The sequence below is a fragment of the Salvelinus fontinalis genome, chromosome 2 (genome assembly GCF_029448725.1).
Source record: "Salvelinus fontinalis isolate EN_2023a chromosome 2, ASM2944872v1, whole genome shotgun sequence".
Classification (NCBI taxonomy): Eukaryota; Metazoa; Chordata; class Actinopteri; order Salmoniformes; family Salmonidae; genus Salvelinus; species Salvelinus fontinalis.
Genome location: NC_074666.1, coordinates 11332830 through 11356869, shown reverse-complemented (window position 1 = coordinate 11356869; position 24040 = coordinate 11332830). Strand labels below are relative to the sequence as shown.

Below are 24040 nucleotides of genomic sequence, written 5' to 3'. Positions count from 1 at the left end.
TGTGTATAGGTGGCAGGGAAGTCAGGCGCAGGAGAGTTAAATGAAGTGTAAATGGAGACTTTTAATAAATGTCCACATGACATGCTCCAAACACGAGAATATACATACATCAAATAAACATGGGTACGAGGACCCGTCGCGCACCTATACACCAAGAATAAACACTTGACATAAAACAATCTCTGACAAACACATGAGGGGAAACAGAGGGTTAAATACACAACAGGTAATGAATGGGATTGACAACAGGTGTGTGGGAAGACAAGACAAAACCAATGGAAAATGAAAAATGGATCGATGATGGCTAGAAGGCCGGTGAAGTCGACCGCCGAACACCGCCCGGACAAGGAGAGGCACCGACTTCGGCAGAAGTCGTGACAAGTGGGTCAGAAGTTTACATACACTAAGTTGACTGTGACTTTAAACAGCTTGGAAAATTCCAGAAAATTATGTCATGGCTTTAGAAGCTTCTGATAGGCTAATTGACATAATTTGAGTCAATTGGAGGTGTACCTGTGGATGTATTTCAATTTGTATTCGTAGACCTCCACAAGTCTGGTTCATCCTTGGGAGCAATTTCCAAGCCGAAAAACACCATCTCAACTGTGAAGCACGGGGGTGGCAGCATCATGTTGTGGGGGTGCTTTGCTGCAGGAGGGACTGGTGCACTTCACAAAATAGATGGCATCATGAGGAAGGGAAATTATGTGGATATATTGTAGCAACATCTCAAGACATCAGTCAGGAAGTTAAAGCTTGGTCAAAAATGGATCTTCCAAATGGACAATGACCCCAAGCATACTTCCAAAGCTGTGGCAAAATGGCTTAAGGATAACAAAGTCAAGGTATTGCAGTGGCCATCACAAAGCCCTGACCTCAATCCTATAGAACATTTGTGGGCAGAACAGAAAAGGCGTGTGCGAGCAAGAAGGCCTACACACCTGACTCAGTTACACCAGCTATGTCAGGGTGAATGGGCCAAAATTCACCCAACTTATTGTGGGAAGCTTGTGGGAGGCTACCCCAAAAGTATGACCCAAGTTAAACAATTTAAAGGCAATGCTACAGTCAGGGTTGTGCGCAGAGAAGTAGCGGAGTCAAGCGCAGGACACAGGTGTTGAGCGAAACTACAGTGTTTACTCAAAAATTCAGCAAAATTCCTCAAATGGAATAATAACAAACACACACGTAATAACAACAACCACTAACGCAACAAACAATCACGGACAAAACAGAAATGAATGCCAGAGGGTTAAATAGGGAACATGATAGGGGAATTGAAACCAGGTGTGTATAATACAGACAAAACAAAACGAAACTGAAAAATGGATCGATGGTGACTAGAAAGCTGGTGACGTCGACCGCCGAACACCACCCGAACAAGGAGAAGGGCCGACTTCGGCGGAAGTCGTGACAGCTACCAAATACTAATTGAGTGTATGTAAACTTCTGACCCACTGGGAATGTGATGAAAGAAATAAAAGCTGAAATAAATCATTTTCTCTACTATTATTCTGACATTTCACATTTTTAAAATAAAGAGGTGATCCTAACTGGATGAAATGTCAGGAATTGTGAAAAACTGAGTTAAAATGTATTTGGCTAAGGTGTATGTAAAGTTCCGACTTCAACTGTACGTACATTTAGTTACCTACACATCAGATTAATCATATGTATCATCTCAGCCAGATCCAATCATTACAAAGGAAACTCCACCATACTCTTTGTGTGTCCCCAATAAGACAGTGTATTAACAACTAAACCAGAAATATACAGTTTAGGCTATTGATATAGACCCAGTATAAAGCCGCACAAGACAGGTACAGAATACAACCAAAACAAATACAGTCCTTCCACAACTGAGAGAGGAAAACACAAGCATATAACACAAGCTCGACTGTCAACGATACTCTTATATTAACACAGCACGGTTGTAATAGCTAGAATCACTATGGCAACGCTAACTCTCACTATACATAACAGTAGAGCGAAATTAATATTTCCAATGAATCAAATGGATAGATTCAAAGTTTGGTAGATGCTCTCATATCTCATATAGCTTTTTGTCACATTCTGTCTTGCATTTAATTAAATCTGAATTACTCCCACTATAAAGTACATCATGACAAAGTGACAGACACGGCTTCCTGAGAGTAGTGGTGCGGTTTTGTGTTATTCAAACAGGGGGAACCAAACTGATTCAAACAGGGAAACCAAACTGATTCAAATAGGGAAACCGTATTAACATTCTATTATATCAGTATGCATCATGAAGAGTTGGATAAAAACTAATTTACTGAGAATATTCCAAGTACACATGTAGCTTTTCAATCTAGACCCATTATGGCTGCGTTTACACAGGCAGACAAATTCAGATATTTTTTCCACTTGAAACAGGTTGACAACTTCACATTCTTAAATTCTTTGCACTAATTGGTATTTTTTGCAATCAGTTCAGCAATAGATCTGATGTGAAAAGATCTAATGTTATTGGACAAAATACCAATTAGTGCAAAGAATTTAAGAATGTGAAGTTGTCAACCTGTTTGTTTGAAGCTGAAGTAAATATGGAGAATGAATTTTCAGCATACAGAGTAGATAAACTAACTTATTTTCCATAATGAGGAGTGAAAGTACAACATCTATAAGTACAAGGGCACCTGTTCAAAATATTCATTTGAAAAATTATTGTTGGAGATGAATTCATCACCATCGAAGCAACAGGTACTCAACTACCCCTGCACATTGTAATTTTGGTACTGACACTGAGCCTGTATATACAGTGGCAAGAAAAAGTATGTGAACCCTTTGGAATTACTTGGATTTCTGCATAACATTTTTTCTGATCTTCATCTAAGTCACAATAACAAACACAGTCTGCTTAAACTAACAACACACAAACAATTACACGTTTTTATGTCTTTATTGAACACACTGTGTAAACATTCACAGTGTAGTGTGGAAAGTGTATGTGAACCATTGGATTTAATAGCTGGTTGACCCTCCTTTGGCAGCATTAACCTCAACCAAACATTTTCTGGAAGTTGCAGATCAGACCAGTACAACGGTCAAGAGGAATTGTGGACCATTCCCCTTTACAAAACTGTTACAGTTCAGCAATATTCTTAGGATGTCTAGTGTGAACTGCTCTCTTGAGGTCATGCCACAGCATCTCAAATCGGGTTGATGTCAGGACTCTGACTGGGCCACTCCAGAAGGTGTATTTTCTTCTGTTGAAGCCATTCTGTTGTTGATTTACTTCTGTGTTTTGGGTCGTTGTCCTGTTGCATCACCCAACTTCTGTTTAGATTCAATTGGCGGACAGATAGCCTTACATTCTCCTGCAAAATGTCTCGATAAACTTGGGAATTCATTTTTCCGTCGATGATAGCAAGCTGTCCAGGCCCTGAGGCAGCAAAGCAGCCCGAATCCATGATGCTCCCTCCAACATACTTTACAATTGGGGTGAGGTTTTGATGTTGGTGTGCTGTGCCTTTTTTTCTCCACACATAGTGTTGTGTGTTCCTTCCAAACAACTCAACTGTAGTTTCATCTGTCCACAGAATATTTTGCCAGAAGCCCTGTGGAACATCCAGGTGCTCTTTTGCGAGCTTCAGACGTGCAGCAATGTTTTGTTTGGACAGCAGTGGCTTCTTCCGTTGTGTCCTCCCATGAACACCATTATTGTGTAGTGTTTTACATATTGTAGACTCGTCAACATAGATGTTAGCATGTTCCAGAGATTTCTGTAAGTCTTTAGCTGACACTCTAGGATTCTTCTTAACCTCATTGAACATTCTGCACTGTGCTCTTGCAGTCATCTTTGCAAGATGGCCACTCCTAGGGAGAGTAGCAACAGTGCTGAACTTTCTCCATTTATAAACATTTTGTCTTACTGTGGACTGATGAACATCAAGGCTTTTAGAGATACTTTTGTAACCCTTTCCAGCTTTATGCAAGTCAACAATTCATAATTTTCTGAGATCTCTTTTGTTCGAGGCATGGTTCATATCAGGCAATGCTTCTTGTGAATAGCAAACTCAAATTTTGTAAGTGTTTTTTATAGGCCAGGGCAGCTCTAACCAACATCTCCAATCTCGTCTCATTTATTGGACTCCAGGTTAGCTGACTACTGACTCCAATTAGCTTTTGGAAAAGTCATTAGCCAAGGGGTTCACATACTTTCTCCAACCTACACTGTGAATGTTTAAAGGATGTATTCGATATAGACAAGAAAAATACAATAATGTGTGTGTTATTAGTTTAAGCAGACTATGTTTGTCTATTGTTGTGACTAAGATGAAAATCCAGGTAATTCCGAAGTGTTCACATTTTTTTTCTTGCCACTGTAGCTTGCGTTCTCATGTTTACTTTATACTATTACTTTATATTATTACTTTATACTATTACTTTATATTTTTACTTTATATAATTTCCTCTCACCTTGTAATTGAGTACTGCATTCATTGTTGGGAAAAGCTTGCATCCTTTGCACGTGACAAAGAAACGTTGAAACTTGAGCAGGTTGACAATTATTGGGACGAGTCCTGTCCTTGAGGCAGAACTGAGCAATTTCCATTAGATGGGCTAGCTGTAAAGTCAAAATTGCCAAATCAATCAAAAATTGCTTTTTAATGTAATGTTAGGGTAGGGCAGGGTTAGGCATTAGGGTTAGCAGTGTGGTTAAGTTGAGAGTTAGGTTTTAAATCATATTTTATTACTTTGTGGCTGTCCCAGCTAGTGACGAAAAAAAGTTATCCTGCAAAACTTAAAACTACAGTATGTCCTTGCTCTGAAGTACATATTGAATATCTGCCTACCACCTCTTCCACAGTCTGTTAGAATCTCTGAAAGCATAGAGTTCAACTCCTCTTATCATTCAAGACTGAATCAGTTAAAGACTAGTATTACTCATCCACACAGTCATCAGTCAGTCAGTCATCAGTCAGTCAGTCATCAGTCATCCACACAGTCATCAGTCAGTCAGTCAGTCAGTCAGTCAGTCAGTCCTCAATCAGTCAGTCATCAGTCAGTCATTCAGTCAGTCCTCAATCAGTCAATCAGTCATTCAGTCAGTCCTCAATCAGTCAGTCAGTCATTCAGTCAGTCAATCAGTCAATCAGTCATCAGTCAGTCAGTCAGTCAGTCAGTCAGTCAATCAGTCAGTCAATCAGTCAGTCAGTCCTCAATCAGTCAGTCCTCAGTCAGTCCTCAGTCATCAGTCAGTCAGTCAGTCCTCAGTCAGTCCTCAGTCATCAGTCAGTCAGTTCTTCCTCAGTCAGTGAGTCAGTCACTCAGTCAGAGTGCTGACACTAGCAATAAACTTATTTAGACGTTCATGTATTCTGTATGTCTGGGTCACTGATAGGCTGTACCCGGAACACATTTTTCACACCACCTAAGTTGATCTCTAGGTGTGATGAAGGATTGGAGGGGGTGGGGTGACTTGGTACAGGTGACAGGAGTAAACTCCCACACACCATTACCTCTGCATGTGACATTTACTGTCCACGTTTCATTCTGTGACCTTTTTCCAAGACATGACAACCAAAATGTTGACAATAAACAGCACGTGTATCCTGAATGCAGGAGTGATCATGTCTCACCACCAGTCACCCTGCAGTAGAAACCCTTCTCCACAGGGTATTGCACTGTAGAACCTAGCTTGTGGCAGCTCTTACAACAGGTAAGTATCAATGCTAGGATTTGATATTCTGATTTCAAAAGGTGTCTGGTTGTCTTGGTTTCCACATCAAACCTTGGATTAACTAACCAGTGGGTCAAAAACTACACCTTTGTGTCAGAACATAATATGCAATTGTGGGGACCAAAAAGAACAACGTAGAAAATATAGCAGGCAAATCATGATTAGAAATCATAATGCATGGCGGCATAATAAAATATTGACGTCTTCATCATGGACTTCTGAACCACAACTTGGTTCAGTGAGAACCACCACTCATGTTTCTTTCTCTTGTCTAGTGTTGACTGCCCCGTAGCTCCCCTCCCCTGTCCTTAGTTTCCTGGCCTGTATTATTTCCACGGATGCCTTCTTGCGGTTGCTGGCCAGGCCCATCCAGCACATGAGATCGATGAAGCATGTGGTGGGGTTGAAACGCAGCCCGAACTCACTGGTAGAGTAGTCAAAGGGGAATGTGTGATGAAAGTTATGGAAACCTTCACCTAGGGGGATGTGGATGGGGGATAGGTAGGGAGTGAAAGTACAAATGTTATATGCATTCTTTTGCATACAATTCCAATCATTTCAATCCATTAATTTGAATCTTACAATATCAGACAATACAAAGTAGAAGCAGTAAAGGAAGGACCTTAGATATAACAACATTATGAGACACTACAGTAGAATAAATTGTTTATGAGTTAATAACATGTTATAACAGGTCATAGCCAGACTCACCGATGGCTCCGAAGGTGACCCAGCGGTTCTCCCGGGGGCTGATGTTCTGGTCGTACGGTCGGTTCCCGTACATGTGGGCGGCGCTGTTCACCAGCCAGGTGACATTGAGCGAGACGGTGTAACGCAAGATGGACGCCAGGAAGTAGGAGTTCCATAGCGTCTCGCCCCAGAAGTACCAGGGAACCACGGTGGGAACCAGGAAGCACATTATCAGGACCGTGGTCTTATAGTACCTGGGATAGAATAGAGTCCAAAGAAAGGTAGAGGAGAGGAGAAGAGAGGAAAGAGAAGAAAGGAGAGTTGATGGAAGACAGGAGAGGAGAAGAGCAGAGATGAGCAGAGAGGAGAGGAGAGTATCTTATAGGGCTTATCCAGAGTCATTTATGACTTACAGAAGGGATCATCAATCAGATTCAGCCGTGGGATGATTTTTTCTTGAGCGGACAATCAGATGGCCGGAACATAATTACAAATCATTTGTAGACTGCAAATTGTCCGCAAGAAGCCCAAACAAATTTAATGTTTGACTAAAACATAATCATTTCAAACCTTGATTACATATGTATACAATCACGTCATGTCACTCTATTATGCGTGGGAATACTTGGAAACAGATTTCTTAAAGGAAAATCACCTGGTGATTTTTTTTGTCTTTTATGTCCAACAATGAAAATTCCACAAAAAACAACAACATTGGGGGGCCAAATAAAACCACCTGCGGGCCAGATGGGGAACCCTGACTTACAGGAAGACAAGTGCAAAGCTAGGGTGGTGTTGTATTCTGATCAATCAAACAGGGCTAGAGCTAGGGGTCAATGTGAAATGGGGCAGGGGACCCACTTTCTCTGAAACTGGACGACGGGATCAGCCAAGAGATCAGTGACGTCCAGCTCCCTTCTCGATGACATCACGGTGTTTACGCACAAATAGCCAGCCAATGTGAGCAAAGAAGAAGCCTCGTGTTGCATTGTGGGGGTCTGCATCTGTCTCTGAGAACTTGTGGTGCACACGGTGGTCTCTCGCCCACTCATAGATGTCATTCTGGGGAGGAGAGAGGAGGAAAAAGATATGTGGAAATGTGTGATGTGAATTTTTTAAATCCTGCAATCAGGCAAATTTACCATAAAGAGGACATTCATGATTTATTTGTGAAGAGAAGTCTCTCACAGTGCCCCTTGGTAGTCATGACAACACTACTATTCTTTCTGTCCAGCAGACTCCCCACAGCGGCCATCGTCTACCTGCGTTAGATGGCCCTATTGCTCTGTCATAATTAGAAACCAGTGGTGTAATATAGTTCAGGTCCTGGGACGAGACTGAGAGCACAGTGGTCAGCCACTTAATTAGAATCATTAACCTGAAACTCAAATCAAATGTTCCAGAGGGGTGGTTTGTCTATAGTTGTTGGTTTACAGGAATAGCCATAGTAGTATGGTGCCCCTGGAGCAAATGATGGTTAAGTACCTTGCTCAAGGGCACATCGACAGATTTTTCACCTTGTCGGCTCAGGTATTCGAACCCGCAACCTTTGGGTTACTGACCCAACGCTCGAACCACTAGGCTACCTGCCACCTCTCAGAGAGATTTTGGAAGAAATAGCTTTTGATTTGTAGAAGTACAAGTAAATAATTAATATCCACCTGTTTCTTTTATGTCTTTTATGTGTCTGAAAGGGCAGAAAGACCAGCGATACTACATTGAAGCTGTATCTTCATCCCTGTGCTTTATGAAGGTTCTCTATAGTGATTCCCACCTGGACTAATTAACAAATATCTTCAGAGGTTGTCAACAGCTGAGGGAGAGAGGGAAGGAGGACATTTCAACAGCTGAGGGAGAGAGGGATGGAGGACATTTCAACAGCTGAGGGAGAGAGGGATGGAGGACATTTCAACAGCTGAGGGAGAGAGGGATGGAGGACATTTCAACAGCTGAGGGAGAGAGGGATGGAGGACATTTCAACAGCTGAGGGAGAGAGGGATGGAGGACATTTCAACAGCTGAGGGAGAGAGGGATGGAGGACACTTCAACAGCTGAGGGAGAGAGGGATGGAGGACATTTCAACAGCTGAGGGAGAGAGGGATGGAGGACATTTCAACAGCTGAGGGAGAGAGGGACGGAGGACATTTCAACAGCTGAGGGAGAGAGGGACGGAGGACATTTCAACAGCTGAGGGAGAGAGGGATGGAGGACACTTCAACAGCTGAGGGAGAGAGGGATGGAGGACATTTCAACAGCTGAGGGAGAGAGGGATGGAGGACATTTCAACAGCTGAGGGAGAGAGGGATAGAGGACACTTCAACAGCTGAGGGAGAGAGGGATGGAGGACATTTCAACAGCTGAGGGAGAGAGGGATGGAGGACATTTCAACAGCTGAGGGAGAGAGGGATGGAGGACATTTCAACAGCTGAGGGAGAGAGGGATGGAGGACACTTCAACAGCTTAGGGAGAGAGGGATAGAGGACATTTCTACAGCTGAGGGAGAGAGGGATGGAGGACATTTCTACAGCTGAGGGAGAGAGGGATGGAGGACACTTCAACAGCTGAGGGAGAGAGGGATGGAGGACATTTCTACAGCTGAGGGAGAGAGGGATGGAGGACATTTCAACAGCTGAGGGAGAGAGGGATGGATGACATTTCAACAGCTGAGGGAGAGAGGGATGGAGGACATTTCAACAGCTGAGGGAGAGAGGGATGGAGGACATTTCAACAGCTGAGGGAGAGAGGGATGGAGGACATTTCAACAGCTGAGGGAGAGAGGGATGGATGACATTTCAACAGCTGAGGGAGAGAGGGATGGAGGACATTTCAACAGCTGAGGGAGAGAGGGATGGAGGACACTTCAACAGCTGAGGGAGAGAGGGATGGATGACACTTCAACAGCGGAGGGAGAGAGGGATGGAGGACATTTCAACAGCTGAGGGAGAGAGGGATAGAGGACATTTCAACAGCTGAGGGAGAGAGGGATGGAGGACATTTCAACAGCTGAGGGAGAGAGGGATGGAGGACATTTCAACAGCTGAGGGAGAGAGGGATGGATGACACTTCAACAGCGGAGGGAGAGAGGGATGGAGGACACTTCAACAGCTGAGGGAGAGAGGGATGGAGGACACTTCAACAGCTGAGGGAGAGAGGGATGGAGGACACTTCAACAGCTGAGGGAGAGAGGGATAGAGGACACTTCAACAGCTGAGGGAGAGAGGGATGGAGGACATTTCAACAGCTTAGGGAGAGAGGGATGGAGGACACTTCAACAGCTGAGGGAGAGAGGGATGGAGGACACTTCAACAGCTGAGGGAGAGAGGGATAGAGGACACTTCAACAGCGGAGGGAGAGAGGGATGGAGGACACTTCAACAGCTTAGGGAGAGAGGGATGGAGGACATTTCAACAGCTGAGGGAGAGAGGGATGGAGGACATTTCAACAGCTGAGGGAGAGAGGGATGGAGGACATTTCAACAGCTGAGGGAGAGAGGGATGGAGGACACTTCAACAGCTTAGGGAGAGAGGGATGGAGGACATTTCAACAGCTGAGGGAGAGAGGGATGGAGGACATTTCAACAGCTGAGGGAGAGAGGGATGGAGGACACTTCAACAGCTGAGGGAGAGAGGGATGGAGGACATTTCAACAGCTGAGGGAGAGAGGGATGGAGGACATTTCAACAGCTGAGGGAGAGAGGGATGGAGGACATTTCAACAGCTGAGGGAGAGAGGGATGGAGGACATTTCAACAGCTGAGGGAGAGAGGGATGGAGGACATTTCAACAGCTGAGGGAGAGAGGGATGGAGGACATTTCAACAGCTGAGGGAGAGAGGGATAGAGGACATTTCTACAGCTGAGAGAGAGGGATGGAGGACACTGCAACAGCTGAGGGAGAGGGATGGAGGACATTTCAACAGCTGAGGGAGAGGGATGGAGGACATTTCAACAGCTGAGGGAGAGAGGGATGGAGGACATTTCAACAGCTGAGGGAGAGAGGGATAGAGGACATTTCAACAGCTGAGGGAGAGAGGGATGGAGGACATTTCAACAGCTGAGGGAGAGAGGGATAGAGGACATTTCAACAGCTGAGGGAGAGAGGGATGGAGGACATTTCAACAGCTGAGGGAGAGAGGGATGGAGGACATTTCAACAGCTGAGGGAGAGAGGGATGGAGGACACTTCAACAGCTGAGGGAGAGAGGGATGGACATTTCAACAGCTGAGGGAGAGAGGGATGGAGGACATTTCAACAGCTGAGGGAGAGAGGGATGGAGGACATTTCAACAGCTGAGGGAGAGAGGGATGGACATTTCAACAGCTGAGGGAGAGAGGGATGGAGGACATTTCAACAGCTGAGGGAGAGAGGGATGGAGGACATTTCAACAGCTGAGGGAGAGAGGGATGGACATTTCAACAGCTGAGGGAGAGAGGGATGGAGGACATTTCAACAGCGGAGGGAGAGAGGGATGGAGAACATTTCAACAGCTGAGGGAGAGAGGGATGGAGGACATTTCTACAGCTGAGGGAGAGAGGGATGGAGGACATTTCAACAGCTGAGGGAGAGAGGGATGGAGGACATTTCAACAGCTGAGGGAGAGAGGGATGGAGGACATTTCAACAGCTGAGGGAGAGAGGGATGGACATTTCAACAGCTGAGGGAGAGAGGGATGGAGGACATTTCAACAGCGGAGGGAGAGAGGGATGGAGAACATTTCAACAGCTGAGGGAGAGAGGGATGGAGGACATTTCAACAGCTGAGGGAGAGAGGGATGGAGGACATTTCAACAGCTGAGGGAGAGAGGGATGGAGAACATTTCAACAGCTGAGGGAGAGAGGGATGGAGAACATTTCAACAGCTGAGGGAGAGAGGGATGGAGGACATTTCAACAGCTGAGGGAGAGAGGGATGGAGGACATTTCAACAGCTGAGGGAGAGAGGGATGGACATTTCAACAGCTGAGGGAGAGAGGGATGGAGGACATTTCAACAGCGGAGGGAGAGAGGGATGGAGAACATTTCAACAGCTGAGGGAGAGAGGGATGGAGGACATTTCTACAGCTGAGGGAGAGAGGGATGGAAGACATTTCAACAGCTGAGGGAGAGAGGGATGGAGGACATTTCAACAGCTGAGGGAGAGAGGGATGGAGGACACTTCAACAGCTGAGGGAGAGAGGGATGGAGGACATTTCAACAGCTGAGGGAGAGAGGGATAGAGGACATTTCAACAGCTGAGGGAGAGAGGGATAGAGGACATTTCAACAGCTGAGGGAGAGAGGGATGGAGGACATTTCAACAGCTGAGGGAGAGAGGGATGGACATTTCAACAGCTGAGGGAGAGAGGGATGGAGGACATTTCAACAGCTGAGGGAGAGAGGGATGGAGGACATTTCAACAGCTGAGGGAGAGAGGGATAGAGGACATTTCAACAGCTGAGGGAGAGAGGGATGGAGGACATTTCAACAGCTGAGGGAGAGAGGGATGGACATTTCAACAGCTGAGGGAGAGAGGGATGGAGGACATTTCAACAGCTGAGGGAGAGAGGGATGGAGGACATTTCAACAGCTGAGGGAGAGAGGGATGGAGGACATTTCAACAGCTGAGGGAGAGAGGGATGGAGGACATTTCAACAGCTGAGGGAGAGAGGGATGGAGGACATTTCAACAGCTGAGGGAGAGAGGGATGGAGGACATTTCAACAGCGGAGGGAGAGAGGGATGGAGGACATTTCAACAGCTGAGGGAGAGAGGGATGGAGGACATTTCAACAGCGGAGGGAGAGAGGGATGGAGGACATTTCAACAGCTGAGGGAGAGAGGGATGGAGGACACTTCAACAGCTGAGGGAGAGAGGGATGGAGGACACTTCAACAGCTGAGGGAGAGAGGGAAGGAGGACACTGCAACAGCTGAGGGAGAGAGGGATGGAGGACATTTCAACAGCTGAGGGAGAGAGGGACAGAGGACATTTCAACAGCTGAAGGAGAGAGGGATGGAGGACACTTCAACAGCTGAGGGAGAGAGGGAAGGAGGACACTGCAACAGCTGAGGGAGAGAGGGATGGAGGACATTTCAACAGCTGAGGGAGAGAGGGATAGAGGACACTTGAGAAAAGAGGAAGAGTAGAATAAAGGAGGAGGAGAGGTACTTTGACAGTATTTGATTTGGAAAACAATTGTCGATTAAGCCGATAAACCCTGTTGTTACATCCTGTTGTTATGGTTGGATGCTGAAGGGTTGCTAGGTTGCTGTTGTAGTTTTATTATTGTATGCATTCATCACTTAATGTGAATAAAAAATAACAATCAAATGAACTTGAACTAACCTGGAAGGACATGGAGTTGGCGGCTGCGAGGAAGACTCTGAGAGGGAGCTTGGCTCTGTAGGAGCGGTGGCTCCACAGCCGATGGGCCCCGGCTGTCACTCCCAGGGCTGTCACGATGAAACACACATAGGCTGTAACACACACACCAGAAAGCACAACAGAGCCATTTAAAAACTGAAAGGGTGAATACCAGCCTGTTACACACCAGAGGAAAAAATATATAAATATTCAGAAACATGGTTATGTATACAACAAGGCACTAAAGTAATACTGCAACAAAAAAAACACGGCTAGGGAATACACTTTTTGCCCTAAATAAAAAGCCTTATGTTTTGGGCAAGTCGAACACTACACGTCACTGAGTAATTTTCGAGCATGGTGGTGGCTGCATCATGGTATGGGTATACTTGACATCGGCAAAGACTGGGGAATTTTTCAGGAGGAAAAGAAACAGGATGGAGCTAAACACAAGCAGAATCCTAGAGGATAACCTGCTTCAGTCTGCTTTATACCAGACACTGGGAGAGGAATTCACCTTTCAGAAAGACAACAACCCACAACACATCTACACTGGATTCAGATTGACACTGTTTAATAGTCACATGTACAGTGAACATCTTAGGCTCTGAGCTCGAACATGCAGGACTAAGTGAAATAAAACAATTCAAATGTTAATTAAAAAACAACAATAGAAATAGCAGTATATACAGTACATAAGACAGTGAATCCTCCTGAGTTACCTAATTACATTTTTTATAAAATCTGCTTGAAAATCTATGGCAAGACTTGAAAATGGCTGTCTAGCCATGATCCCCAACACCTTGCCAGAGCTTTTTTACATAACACTATTTTTCTTTTTTTTCTTAACGGTAAAGCATTGTTCGTTAAGGTCTTGTAAGTAAGCATTTCCCTGTAAGGTCTACCTACACCTGTTGTATTCGGCGCATGTAACAAATAAAATGACATTTGATTTGATATGAATAATTTAGAAAATAATAATTGAGGAAACATTGAACAATCCAGGTGAGCAAAACAATTAGAGACTTACCCAGAAAGACTCAGCTATGATCGCTGTCAAACACTTACCCAGAAAGACTCAGCTATGATCGCTGTCAAACACTTACCCAGAAAGACTCAGCTATGATTGCTGTCAAACACTTACCCAGAAAGACTCAGCTATGATCGCTGTCAAACACTTACCCAGAAAGACTCAGCTATGATCGCTGTCAAAGACTTACCCAGAAAGACTTAGCTATGATCGCTGTCAAACACTTACCCAGAAAGACTCAGCTATGATCGCTGTCAAACACTTACCCAGAAAGACTCAGCTATGATCGCTGTCAAAGACTTACCCAGAAAGACTCAGCTATGATCGCTGTCAAACACTTACCCAGAAAGACTCAGCTATGATCGCTGTCAAAGACTTACCCAGAAAGACTCAGCAATGATCGTTGTCAAAGACTTACCCAGAAAGACTCAGCTATGATCGCTGTCAAAGACTTACCCAGAAAGACTCAGCTATGATCGCTGTCAAAGACTTACCCAGAAAGACTCAGCTATGATCGCTGTCAAACACTTACCCAGAAAGACTCAGCTATGATCGCTGTCAAACACTTACCCAGAAAGACTCAGCTATGATTGCTGTCAAACACTTACCCAGAAAGACTCAGCTATGATCGCTGTCAAACACTTACCCAGAAAGACTCAGCTATGATCGCTGTCAAAGACTTACCCAGAAAGACTTAGCTATGATCGCTGTCAAACACTTACCCAGAAAGACTCAGCTATGATCGCTGTCAAACACTTACCCAGAAAGACTCAGCTATGATCGCTGTCAAAGACTTACCCAGAAAGACTCAGCTATGATCGCTGTCAAACACTTACCCAGAAAGACTCAGCTATGATCGCTGTCAAAGACTTACCCAGAAAGACTCAGCAATGATCGTTGTCAAAGACTTACCCAGAAAGACTCAGCTATGATCGCTGTCAAAGACTTACCCAGAAAGACTCAGCTATGATCGCTGTCAAAGACTTACCCAGAAAGACTCAGCTATGATCGCTGTCAAACACTTACCCAGAAAGACTCAGCTATGATCGCTGTCAAAGACTTACCCAGAAAGACTCAGCTATGATCGCTGTCAAAGACTTACCCAGAAAGACTCAGCTATGATCGCTGTCAAAGACTTACCCAGAAAGACTCAGCTATGATCGCTGTCAAAGATTTACCCAGAAAGACTCAGCTATGATCGCTGTCAAAGACTTACCCAGAAAGACTCAGCTATGATCGCTGTCAAAGACTTACCCAGAAAGACTCAGCTATGATCGCTGTCAAAGACTTACCCAGAAAGACTCAGCTATGATCGCTGTCAAACACTTACCCAGAAAGACTCAGCTATGATCGCTGTCAAAGACTTACCCAGAAAGACTTAGCTATGATCGCTGTCAAAGACTTACCCAGAAAGACTCAGCTATGATCGCTGTCAAACACTTACCCAGAAAGACTCAGCTATGATCGCTGTCAAAGACTTACCCAGAAAGACTCAGCTATGATCGCTGTCAAACACTTACCCAGAAAGACTCAGCTATGATCGCTGTCAAAGACTTACCCAGAAAGACTCAGCTATGATCGCTGTCAAACACTTACCCAGAAAGACTCAGCTATGATCCCTGTCAAAGACTTACCCAGAAAGACTCAGCTATGATCGCTGTCAAACACTTACCCAGAAAGACTCAGCTATGATCGCTGTCAAAGACTTACCCAGAAAGACTCAGCTATGATCGCTGTCAAAGACTTACCCAGAAAGACTCAGCTATGATCGCTGTCAAAGACTTACCCAGAAAGACTCAGCTATGATCGCTGTCAAACACTTACCCAGAAAGACTCAGCTATGATCGCTGTCAAACACTTACCCAGAAAGACTCAGCTATGATTGCTGTCAAACACTTACCCAGAAAGACTCAGCTATGATCGCTGTCAAACACTTACCCAGAAAGACTCAGCTATGATCGCTGTCAAAGACTTACCCAGAAAGACTTAGCTATGATCGCTGTCAAACACTTACCCAGAAAGACTCAGCTATGATCGCTGTCAAACACTTACCCAGAAAGACTCAGCTATGATCGCTGTCAAAGACTTACCCAGAAAGACTCAGCTATGATCGCTGTCAAACACTTACCCAGAAAGACTCAGCTATGATCGCTGTCAAAGACTTACCCAGAAAGACTCAGCAATGATCGTTGTCAAAGACTTACCCAGAAAGACTCAGCTATGATCGCTGTCAAAGACTTACCCAGAAAGACTCAGCTATGATCGCTGTCAAAGACTTACCCAGAAAGACTCAGCTATGATCGCTGTCAAAGACTTACCCAGAAAGACTCAGCTATGATCGCTGTCAAAGACTTACCCAGAAAGACTCAGCTATGATCGCTGTCAAAGACTTACCCAGAAAGACTCAGCTATGATCGCTGTCAAAGACTTACCCAGAAAGACTCAGCTATGATCGCTGTCAAAGATTTACCCAGAAAGACTCAGCTATGATCGTTGTCAAAGACTTACCCAGAAAGACTCAGCTATGATCGCTGTCAAAGACTTACCCAGAAAGACTCAGCTATGATCGCTGTCAAAGACTTACCCAGAAAGACTCAGCTATGATCGCTGTCAAACACTTACCCAGAAAGACTCAGCTATGATCGCTGTCAAACACTTACCCAGAAAGACTCAGCTATGATTGCTGTCAAACACTTACCCAGAAAGACTCAGCTATGATCGCTGTCAAACACTTACCCAGAAAGACTCAGCTATGATCGCTGTCAAAGACTTACCCAGAAAGACTTAGCTATGATCGCTGTCAAACACTTACCCAGAAAGACTCAGCTATGATCGCTGTCAAACACTTACCCAGAAAGACTCAGCTATGATCGCTGTCAAAGACTTACCCAGAAAGACTCAGCTATGATCGCTGTCAAACACTTACCCAGAAAGACTCAGCTATGATCGCTGTCAAAGACTTACCCAGAAAGACTCAGCAATGATCGTTGTCAAAGACTTACCCAGAAAGACTCAGCTATGATCGCTGTCAAAGACTTACCCAGAAAGACTCAGCTATGATCGCTGTCAAAGACTTACCCAGAAAGACTCAGCTATGATCGCTGTCAAACACTTACCCAGAAAGACTCAGCTATGATCGCTGTCAAAGACTTACCCAGAAAGACTCAGCTATGATCGCTGTCAAAGACTTACCCAGAAAGACTCAGCTATGATCGCTGTCAAAGACTTACCCAGAAAGACTCAGCTATGATCGCTGTCAAAGATTTACCCAGAAAGACTCAGCTATGATCGCTGTCAAAGACTTACCCAGAAAGACTCAGCTATGATCGCTGTCAAAGACTTACCCAGAAAGACTCAGCTATGATCGCTGTCAAAGACTTACCCAGAAAGACTCAGCTATGATCGCTGTCAAACACTTACCCAGAAAGACTCAGCTATGATCGCTGTCAAAGACTTACCCAGAAAGACTTAGCTATGATCGCTGTCAAAGACTTACCCAGAAAGACTCAGCTATGATCGCTGTCAAACACTTACCCAGAAAGACTCAGCTATGATCGCTGTCAAAGACTTACCCAGAAAGACTCAGCTATGATCGCTGTCAAACACTTACCCAGAAAGACTCAGCTATGATCGCTGTCAAAGACTTACCCAGAAAGACTCAGCTATGATCGCTGTCAAACACTTACCCAGAAAGACTCAGCTATGATCCCTGTCAAAGACTTACCCAGAAAGACTCAGCTATGATCGCTGTCAAACACTTACCCAGAAAGACTCAGCTATGATCGCTGTCAAAGACTTACCCAGAAAGACTCAGCTATGATCGCTGTCAAAGACTTACCCAGAAAGACTCAGCTATGATCGCTGTCAAAGACTTACCCAGAAAGACTCAGCTATGATCGCTGTCAAACACTTACCCAGAAAGACTCAGCTATGATCGCTGTCAAACACTTACCCAGAAAGACTCAGCTATGATTGCTGTCAAACACTTACCCAGAAAGACTCAGCTATGATCGCTGTCAAACACTTACCAAGAAAGACTCAGCTATGATCGCTGTCAAAGACTTACCCAGAAAGACTTAGCTATGATCGCTGTCAAACACTTACCCAGAAAGACTCAGCTATGATCGCTGTCAAACACTTACCCAGAAAGACTCAGCTATGATCGCTGTCAAAGACTTACCCAGAAAGACTCAGCTATGATCGCTGTCAAACACTTACCCAGAAAGACTCAGCTATGATCGCTGTCAAAGACTTACCCAGAAAGACTCAGCAATGATCGTTGTCAAAGACTTACCCAGAAAGACTCAGCTATGATCGCTGTCAAAGACTTACCCAGAAAGACTCAGCTATGATCGCTGTCAAAGACTTACCCAGAAAGACTCAGCTATGATCGCTGTCAAAGACTTACCCAGAAAGACTCAGCTATGATCGCTGTCAAAGACTTACCCAGAAAGACTCAGCTATGATCGCTGTCAAAGACTTACCCAGAAAGACTCAGCTATGATCGCTGTCAAAGACTTACCCAGAAAGACTCAGCTATGATCGCTGTCAAAGATTTACCCAGAAAGACTCAGCTATGATCGCTGTCAAAGACTTACCCAGAAAGACTCAGCTATGATCGCTGTCAAACACTTACCCAGAAAGACTCAGCTATGATCGCTGTCAAAGACTTACCCAGAAAGACTCAGCTATGATCGCTGTCAAAGACTTACCCAGAAAGACTCAGCTATGATCGCTGTCAAACACTTACCCAGAAAGACTCAGCTATGATCGCTGTCAAAGACTTACCCAGAAAGACTCAGCTATGATCGCTGTCAAAGACTTACCCAGAAAGACTCAGCTATGATCGCTGTCAAAGACTTACCCAGAAAGACTCAGCTATGATCGCTGTCAAAGACTTACCCAGAAAGACTCAGCTATGATCGCTGTCAAAGACTTACCCAGAAAGACTCAGCTATGATCGCTGTCAAAGACTTACCCAGAAAGACTCAGCTATGATCGCTGTCAAAGACTTACCCAGAAAGACTCAGCTATGATCGCTGTCAAAGACTTACCCAGAAAGACTCAGCTATGATCGCTGTCAAAGACTTACCCAGAAAGACTCAGCTATGATCGCTGTCAAACACTTACCCAGAAAGACTCAGCTGTGATCGCTGTCAAAGACTTACCCAGAAAGACTCACAGCTATGATCGCTGTCAAACACTTACCCAGAAAGACTCAGCTGTGATTGCTGTCAAAGACTTACCCAGAAAGACTCAGCTATGATCGCTGTCAAACACTTACCCAGAAAGACTCAGCTATGATCGCTGTCAAAGACTTACCCAGAAAGACTCAGCTGTGATTGCTGTCAAAGACTTACCCAGAAAGACTCACAGCTATGATCGCTGTCAAAGACTTACCCAAAAAGACTCAGCTGTGATTGCTGTCAAAGACTTACCCAGAAAGACTCACAGCTATGATCGCTGTCAAAGGTGATTCTAACAGATATTGACTCGGGAGGAATATTATTGTTTCATTTTTATATTTAAAAAAGAAAATTTGACATCTGCTTTGATATTGCAAAATATTTTGTGCAGATTACTAACAAAAAAATCACATTGAAATCCATTTTAATCCCACTTTGTAACACAATGGGGAATAACATGTGAAGAAATCCAAGGGGGGGGTTAGACTTTCTATTTAGGCACTGTATCTATATCTATTGGACAAAAATATAAATGCAACATGCAACAATTTCAAAGATTTTACTGAGTTACAGTTCATATGAGGAAATCAATCAACTGAAAAAAATGTATTAGGACCTAATCTATGGATTTCACGACTGGGAATCCAGATAGGCATCTGTTGGTCACAGCTACCTTTAAAAAACGGGCCTCACAATGGGCCTCAGGATCTCTTCACGGTATTTCTGTGCATTCAAATTGCCATCAATAAAATGCAATTGTGTTCATTGTCTGTAGCTTATGACTGTCCATACCATAACCCCACCTCCACCATGGGGCATTCTGTTCACAACGTTGACATCAGCAAACCGCTTGCCCACACAATGCCATACACGTGGTCTGCGGTTGTAAGGCCAGTTGTATATGTACTGACAAATTCTCTAAAACGACGTTGGAGGCAGTTTATGGTAGAGAAATTAACAATCAATTCTCTGGCAACAGCTCTGGTGGACATTCCTGCAGTCAGCATGCCAATTGCACACTCCCTCAAAACTTGAGACATCTGTGGCATTGTGTTGTGTGACAAAACTGCACATTTTAGAGTGGTCTTTTATTGTCCTCAGCACAAGGTGCACTGGTGTAATGATCATGCTGATAATCAGCATTTTGATATGCCACACCTGTCAAATGGAAGGATTATCATGGCAAAGGAGCAATGCTTACTAACGTGGATGTAACCAAATTTGTGCACCAAATTTGAGAGAAATACACTTTTTGTGCGTATGTAACATTTCTGGGATCTTTGATTTCATCTCATGAAACATGGGACCAACACTTTACATGTTAAGTTTATATTTTTGTTCAGTGTTGATTAGTCTCACTGAGATTAAATCTCTTTTGCAAGAGAGGCAGGGTCAGCAGTGTAATACATGTTACAGGTGGATACCAGGCTGAGAGTTAAGGCTCAACCAAATCTCTCTGTCAGGCACACAGGTCACAAAAATAGGTGCTTTTGAATAATGTGGCCATAGATGGTTGATAAATGAAGATAGTTCACTCAGGCAGTTTGTAATTTAAAAAAAATGCTCGGTTCTGGTCTACTTGGGTGTCTTTATAGCAGCTGGGTCTGGTGTTCTTAGTTAACTGACATTCACTGAAACAGAAAAACAAATACAGCAAGTGGGGTGTCTCGCTTCCTCTTCCGTCGCTGATGTGGCCTCATATAGTGGAGGCTATGCAGCTAAAAATAGTGTCCCCTGTGTTCAAACGATTAATTACTAGACGAATGAAAAGGGTTCCACTTGGAAAGCTGTGCTGCCTGGTGTCTCATGGAATTGATTCCAGGAACTGTGCATCACTATGACTGACTGACTGGGGCCTGGGAAACACCACCCAGAGAGCGACCCAGACAGACACGGCCCTCTATCAAACTGTGATTGGTCCAGCTTCAACGCTTTCCAGGAAAATAAACAAATGACAGATTATGGTAATCCCTTAATATCTTAATAGTTCAAAATGAGGATGTAGCCAATAATAATAACATGTTAATTTGGCAGAAGATAACCCAACTTGATTTTAAATTAGTTTAAATTAGTTCTGGATATTGCCTACCATATATTCATATTTTAGGTAATCAATACACTTCCTCACTTTATCTTTTTAACAGGTTTAATTTAGAAATGCTTATAAAACAAGACCCTGGTTGTATAGTGAGTCCCCCAATTCAGATGCCCGCTGTTTCTGACATGGAGAGTACTTGATGCCATTACACTTTAAAGGCACAATCTGTTCAAGCTGTTCAATTGTCATCTGAAAAGCTCTCACAGCAAAAAAATATATACACCAATCCATCTACATATTTGTTGACATGGATGAAACATCTCTTACATGAGAATACCTTTTAGTTATGAAATCATAGGAATTACTGTATCTAAAAAAGCTGATAGTTACAGTGTAACAAAACAAAAAGCTGATAGGTGTAACAAAACAAAAAGCTGACAGTTACAGTGTTACAAAACAAAAAGCTGACAGTTACAGTGTAACAAAACAAAAAGCTGACAGTTACAGTGTAACAAAACAAAAAGCTGACAGTTATAGTGTAACAAAACAAAAAGCTGATAGGTGTAACAAAACAAAAAGCTGACAGTTACAGTGTAACAAAACAAAAAGCTGACAGTTATAGTGTAACAAAACAAAAAGCTGACAGTTACAGTGTAACAAAACAAAAAGCTGACAGTTATAGTGTAACAAAACAAAAAGCTGATAGGTGTAACAAAACAAAAAGCTGACAGTTACAGTGTAACAAAACAAAAAGCTGACAGTTATAGTGTAACAAAACAAAAAGCTGATAGGTGTAACAAAACAAAAAGCGGACAGTTACAGTGTTACAAAACAAAAAGCTGACAGTTACAGTGTAACAAAACAAAAAGCTGACAGTTATAGTGTAACAAAACAAAAAGCTGATAGGTGTAACAAAACAAAAAGCTGACAGTTACAGTGTTACAAAACAAAAAGCTGACAGTTACAGTGTAACAAAACAAAAAGCTGACAGTTATAGTGTAACAAAACAAAAAGCTGATAGGTGTAACAAAACAAAAAGCTGACAGTTACAGTGTAACAAAACAAAAAGCTGACAGTTACAGTGTAACAAAACAAAAAGCTGACAGTTACAGTGTAACAAAACAAAAAGCTGATAGGTTCAACAAAACAAAAAGCTGACAGTTATAGTGTAACAAAACAAAAAGCTGATAGGTGTAACAAAACAAAAAGCTGACAGTTACAGTGTTACAAAACAAAAAGCTGACAGTTACAGTGTAACAAAACAAAAAGCTGACAGTTACAGTGTAACAAAACAAAAAGCTGACAGTTATAGTGTAACAAAACAAAAAGCTGATAGGTGTAACAAAACAAAAAGCTGACAGTTACAGTGTAACAAAACAAAAAGCTGACAGTTATAGTGTAACAAAACAAAAAGCTGATAGGTGTAACAAAACAAAAAGCGGACAGTTACAGTGTTACAAAACAAAAAGCTGACAGTTACAGTGTAACAAAACAAAAAGCTGACAGTTATAGTGTAACAAAACAAAAAGCTGATAGGTGTAACAAAACAAAAAGCTGACAGTTACAGTGTTACAAAACAAAAAGCTGACAGTTACAGTGTAACAAAACAAAAAGCTGACAGTTACAGTGTAACAAAACAAAAAGCTGACAGTTATAGTGTAACAAAACAAAAAGCTGATAGGTGTAACAAAACAAAAAGCTGACAGTTACAGTGTAACAAAACAAAAAGCTGACAGTTACAGTGTAACAAAACAAAAAGCTGACAGTTACAGTGTAACAAAACAAAAAGCTGATAGGTGTAACAAAACAAAAAGCTGACAGTTACAGTGTAACAAAACAAATAGCTGATAGTTACAGTGTAACAAAACAGGTAACTTTGCACAATATTAATCACTATTTATAGTTATGGCATCTCCTTTGTTAAGCCTACTCATAAATATGTTAAAAAACAACATAAATAGGAAACTTTGGGAGTAGGGTATGTAAGCTACATACAATTGGCTATAGATACATCTATCACATCACGTATTCAGTGGCACGGCACCTGCTTGCACCGTCTGCTTGCAAGCTATGATACTTAAGTCAAAGTATTTGTCTCCGGCAGATAATACTTACACTATACCCAGGTAAGGGGCTTCGCTCTGGGGATAACAAGGAGGGAATATACCGCCCCGATGTGCAGAAGGGCCATGAGGATAACGTTTCTCCAGACGATTTCATTAGGCCTCCACCCATCAGCTTTCTCATCTCTAGCCCGGGACCGAGCTTCCATCACCGCATTTCTCTCCTCATGTCCCCTCGGTTCCCAGGCCACAGTCTCCCCGTCCTGATGAACACTTGCTCCCGGAACACTCACCATCTCCACAGACCAAAACGCAATTTGGGAATATAGTCTATGATCAATCCGACTAGGCTACAACGAAGTTACCTCAGTAGAAAATAGGAAGTTATATAAACGATGTAGCGAGAAATCTATAAATTTCCACTTTTCCAGGAAACAGCTCGCACACAGCGTATCTCTCGCCTTCTTCTGCTCTGACTCTGTGCCAGTGAGTATGAGAAGAAGCCCTGGATGGTTTAGAAAATTGAAACCCCTAATGTCGCGCGCACGGTAGCTGCAGTGGCGCAGGCAATAGTGTGCCGCAGCTGTGGTCCTGATGTATGAACACTGTGGAGTCAGAACCAGCTGGTGTGCGAGCCGGCCAGGATGATGATCTAAGAAAATAACTTCCAAAATCATATATTTTACTATTCTGCTTTTTAGCCACAGGTTTTGACGCAATAGGAATGTTTGTAGACGATGTTGCATGTTTGACATAAGAGGATTAAAGTAGGTGTTGTGAAAATATTATTCTGTAGGTGAAATGAAGAGGCCATCTGTACAGGCTTGACATTTTACAGTAATGTATCATGATAAAACATTGGAAATTTGAGGGAAAAGATCAGACTGGACATTACTGTCAAGTTTGCTGTTGATCATTGCTAGACAACCATTTTCAAGTCTTACAATCGATTTTCAAGCCGATTTAAGTCAAAATTGTAACTAGGAACATTC

At 43.3% G+C, this 24040-nt stretch overlaps 1 pseudogene; it reads right to left on the bottom strand.

Annotated features, from left to right (window-relative positions):
• Positions 1 to 41: 41 nt before the first annotated feature.
• Positions 42 to 23781, bottom strand: LOC129811858 (stearoyl-CoA desaturase 5-like; annotated as a pseudogene).
• Positions 23782 to 24040: the final 259 nt, after the last annotated feature.